The 5,000-nt window shown below is 53.0% G+C and overlaps 1 non-coding gene across 1 annotated transcript in view; it reads left to right on the top strand.

Moving 5' to 3' along the window:
• Positions 1 to 3,328: 3,328 nt before the first annotated feature.
• Positions 3,329 to 5,000, top strand: part of LOC124744945 — a 1,909-nt gene continuing 237 nt past the window's right edge. The window contains exon 1 of the ribosomal RNA XR_007010935.1: positions 3,329 to 5,000. This exon is cut by the window's right edge and continues 237 nt beyond it. This is a non-coding gene — a ribosomal RNA (small subunit ribosomal RNA).

The raw sequence follows: 5,000 nt of genomic DNA, 5'->3' as shown, positions 1-5,000 counted from the left end.
CCACACATGTCCTATACAACGGTGCACCCAACATCACAATAGTACCTCCTGTCACAGCGCACAAACAATGACATGAGTCAAAGACACAGGTCTGACACAAGCATAGAATTGGAGCGCCGCCTCTAATAAGCCAAAGGTGCATCCTGACGTGACAAATCTGATCATGTCACAAGCATTCACTTACTATAATCACTATCAACGAACCTGCCGCCCCCGCCCCCCCCTACACCTTTCCTTACAACAACGTGTAACCTAACCTAACCTAACCTATGTTGTACCTTAACCTAACCTATGTTGTACCTTAACCTAACCTATGTTGTACCTTAACCTAACCTATGTTGTACCTTAACCTAACCTATGTTGTACCTTAACCTAACCTATGTTGTGCCTTAACCTAACCTATGTTGTGCCTTAACCTAACCTATGTTGTGCCTTAACCTAACCTATGTTGTGCCTTAACCTAACCTATGTTGTGCCTTAACCTAACCTATGTTGTGCCTTAACCTAACCTATGTTGTGCCTTAACCTAACCTATGTTGTGCCTTAACCTAACCCATGTTGTGCCTTAACCTAACCCATGTTGTGCCTTAACCTAACCCATGTTGTGCCTTAACCTAACCCATGTTGTGCCTTAACCTAACCCATGTTGTGCCTTAACCTAACCCATGTTGTGCCTTAACCTAACCCATGTTGTGCCTTAACCTAACCCATGTTGTGCCTTAACCTAACCCATGTTGTGCCTTAACCTAACCCATGTTGTGCCTTAACCTAACCCATGTTGTGCCTTAACCTAACCCATGTTGTGCCTTAACCTAACCCATGTTGTGCCTTAACCTAACCCCATGTTGTGCCTTAACCTAACCCATGTTGTGCCTTAACCTAACCCATGTTGTGCCTTAACCTAACCCATGTTGTGCCTTAACCTAACCCATGTTGTGCCTTAACCTAACCCATGTTGTGCCTTAACCTAACCCATGTTGTGCCTTAACCTAACCCATGTTGTGCCTTAACCTAACCCATGTTGTGCCTTAACCTAACCCATGTTGTGCCTTACCTAACCCATGTTGTGCCTTAACCTAACCCATGTTGTGCCTTAACCTAACCCATGTTGTGCCTTAACCTAACCCATGTTGTGCCTTAACCTAACCCTATGTTGTGCCTTAACCTAACCTATGTTGTGCCTTAACCTAACCCATGTTGTGCCTTAACCTAACCCATGTTGTGCCTTAACCTAACCCATGTTGTGCCTTAACCTAACCCATGTTGTGCCTTAACCTAACCCATGTTGTGCCTTAACCTAACCCATGTTGTGCCTTAACCTAACCCCATGTTGTGCCTTAAAACCTAACCCATGTTGTGCCTTAACCTAACCCATGTTGTGCCTTAACCTAACCCATGTTGTGCCTTAACCTAACCCATGTTGTGCCTTAACCTAACCCATGTTGTGCCTTAACCTAACCCATGTCGTGCCTTAACCTAACCCACGTCGTGCCTTAACCTAACCCACGTTGTCGCCTAACGTAACCCACGTTTGTCGCCTAAACTGCTCTGTAATTGTTATACGACTCGTTCAATTAGTGTAGTGTTGCCCACCCGCAACCCTCGCAATATAGTTCGCTACTCGCACTCCCCGCTCCCCTGTGTATCGCTTCATGTTAAACACCTTGCAAGTCTTGCTCACTTTCCACATGCTCCTGCTGTACACTGTAATGTGGATGGCAGCAGGACGTACATGCCGCCCCTCCCCACGTCCCCACCTTGCCCCCTGCCTTCGCAAGCTGGTTGGTGAGAACTTTGCATGTTCAATGCCCTCCGCATGCGACGTACTCAGGCTACGTTGTGGTGCGGCCTGTGTCAACTGTCCGCTAATGTCGTACGCGTAAACCACAATCTGTACTGCACATTCGTCCTTATGTACTGAATGATACATCGTGGCACATGTGTGACCGTACAACGACTGCGCCCAAAAACGGCGGACCATACAGTGCAAATATTGTGCACGCAGCTACGTGTCGTCTCCCTATGAGAGCTGGATTGCAGTGTGGTACGCCATAGAGACGTGTGGGAGGAACGGACGCCGTGGATGGCGATCAGCATGAGCTGTCTGTTGATGTATTCGGACCTAGTCGTCTCTCCTCACACACCGTGATGGCATGGTGCACCGCGTTCCATATCTGCGACATGCTACAGAGGCCGGTTGACAGTCGTTCGAGCAATGGACATCGCATACGTACGGGGCCACCTTCCACGTATTGTCTAGGCGTGCACATTTTGTTGCGTGTATGTGGGCAGACGTAGTGTGGCGTGACACCTGACACAGGCATGCAATAATCGTGGAAGTTGCAAATGGCGATGGACGCCTGCGTTTTCTGGTGAAGTTACGCAAATGAACAAATGGTAACCTGTTGTGGTGCGGTTGTTCTCGCTAGGGGTGAATCGGTGATGGCGACGATAGGTTGAGGTACTAACCGGTTGTTCCAGCGATACCCACCATGCCGACGAAACTGAACGGCATCTGGGTGTGAAGCGATACGCGGCGGTGGCTGGGTGGGACCGTCCCCGGCCGGTGAGGGGGCGCCTCCCGGCGTGCTGGCCGCGCGGTGCGTGGGCGCACGCGCTACAGCCGGCTGGTGGGGGCGGCCAGTGGCAGGCGCGCCGGCCGACGGGACGCGGCAGGCGTCGCAGCTGCGCGCCGGCGCACCCTGCGCGCGGCGCCGTGCGGCCAAAGTAGGTCCTCGCGGGCCCGGTGCGAAGCGCGGTGGACATCTTCAGTGTGCTGGTCCGATTGAGGACTGTGTGCGTTGAGGATGCGCTGCCGCCCGGCGCTCGGCGCCGCGACGCCGTCTGCTGCTCGGTCGCCCCAGCGGTTCTCGCTGGTGGTTTGTATCGCAGCTGTGCGGATGTGTTGGCGCGTGCGCTGTGCTGGGAGAGTTCGCTTCGGCACCCAAGTGGGGCTTTTGTCCTTCTGTGGCGCTGGCGTTGGAGCTGCCGGTCACCGTAGGTGGCGCGTGTTGTCTCCCGCCGGCAATGCCACGACAGCACGCTCCCGGGCCTCTGTCGGCAGCGGCAAGCTCAGTTGGGAGCACGGGTGGTCGCACCGAAAGCGTCTACTCGCCTAACTCCGGGCGATTGCGCCTCTCTCGAACCCGACCAAGTACTTGGGACGGCGCTGCGCGCCGCCGGGACCTGAGAGGGTTTCGAGGTGTATTGTGCAGGGGAGCTCAGCCTCCTCCTGTTTGCAGAATGATTGAGCGGACGCTTGCGTGTTCGCGCGGGCCCCCGGGACACACTCCCGGGCGGCCGGCTGCTCAGCTCTAGTTGACGCAGCTCCCTGGTTGATCCTGCCAGTAGTCATATGCTTGTCTCAAAGATTAAGCCATGCATGTCTCAGTACAAGCCGCATTAAGGTGAAACCGCGAATGGCTCATTAAATCAGTTATGGTTCCTTAGATCGTACCCACGTTACTTGGATAACTGTGGTAATTCTAGAGCTAATACATGCAAACAGAGTCCCGACCAGAGATGGAAGGGACGCTTTTATTAGATCAAAACCAATCGGTCGGCTCGTCCGGTCCGTTTGCCTTGGTGACTCTGAATAACTTTGGGCTGATCGCACGGTCCTCGTACCGGCGACGCATCTTTCAAATGTCTGCCTTATCAACTGTCGATGGTAGGTTCTGCGCCTACCATGGTTGTAACGGGTAACGGGGAATCAGGGTTCGATTCCGGAGAGGGAGCCTGAGAAACGGCTACCACATCCAAGGAAGGCAGCAGGCGCGCAAATTACCCACTCCCGGCACGGGGAGGTAGTGACGAAAAATAACGATACGGGACTCATCCGAGGCCCCGTAATCGGAATGAGTACACTTTAAATCCTTTAACGAGTATCTATTGGAGGGCAAGTCTGGTGCCAGCAGCCGCGGTAATTCCAGCTCCAATAGCGTATATTAAAGTTGTTGCGGTTAAAAAGCTCGTAGTTGGATTTGTGTCCCACGCTGTTGGTTCACCGCCCGTCGGTGTTTAACTGGCATGTATCGTGGGACGTCCTGCCGGTGGGGCGAGCCGAAGGCGTGCGACCCGCCCCGTGCGTGCTCGTGCGTCCCGAGGCGGACCCCGTTGAAATCCTACCAGGGTGCTCTTTATTGAGTGTCTCGGTGGGCCGGCACGTTTACTTTGAACAAATTAGAGTGCTTAAAGCAGGCAAGCCCGCCTGAATACTGTGTGCATGGAATAATGGAATAGGACCTCGGTTCTATTTTGTTGGTTTTCGGAACCCGAGGTAATGATTAATAGGGACAGGCGGGGGCATTCGTATTGCGACGTTAGAGGTGAAATTCTTGGATCGTCGCAAGACGAACAGAAGCGAAAGCATTTGCCAAGTATGTTTTCATTAATCAAGAACGAAAGTTAGAGGTTCGAAGGCGATCAGATACCGCCTAGTTCTAACCATAAACGATGCCAGCCAGCGATCCGCCGCAGTTCCTCCGATGACTCGGCGGGCAGCCTCCGGGAAACCAAAGCTTTTGGGGTTCCGGGGGAAGTATGGTTGCAAAGCTGAAACTTAAAGGAATTGACGGAAGGGCACCACCAGGAGTGGAGCCTGCGGCTTAATTTGACTCAACACGGGAAACCTCACCAGGCCCGGACACCGGAAGGATTGACAGATTGATAGCTCTTTCTTGATTCGGTGGGTGGTGGTGCATGGCCGTTCTTAGTTGTGGAGCGATTTGTCTGGTTAATTCCGATAACGAACGAGACTCTAGCCTGCTAACTAGTCGCGTGACATCCTTCGTGCTGTCAGCGATTACTTTTCTTCTTAGAGGGACAGGCGGCTTCTAGCCGCACGAGATTGAGCAATAACAGGTCTGTGATGCCCTTAGATGTTCTGGGCCGCACGCGCGCTACACTGAAGGAATCAGCGTGTCTTCCTAGGCCGAAAGGTCGGGGTAACCCGCTGAACCTCCTTCGTGCTAGGGATTGGGGCTTGCAATTGTTCCCCA

This window comes from Schistocerca piceifrons, unplaced genomic scaffold (genome assembly GCF_021461385.2).
Source record: "Schistocerca piceifrons isolate TAMUIC-IGC-003096 unplaced genomic scaffold, iqSchPice1.1 HiC_scaffold_312, whole genome shotgun sequence".
Classification (NCBI taxonomy): Eukaryota; Metazoa; Arthropoda; class Insecta; order Orthoptera; family Acrididae; genus Schistocerca; species Schistocerca piceifrons.
This window is presented reverse-complemented; position numbering and strand designations above follow the sequence as displayed.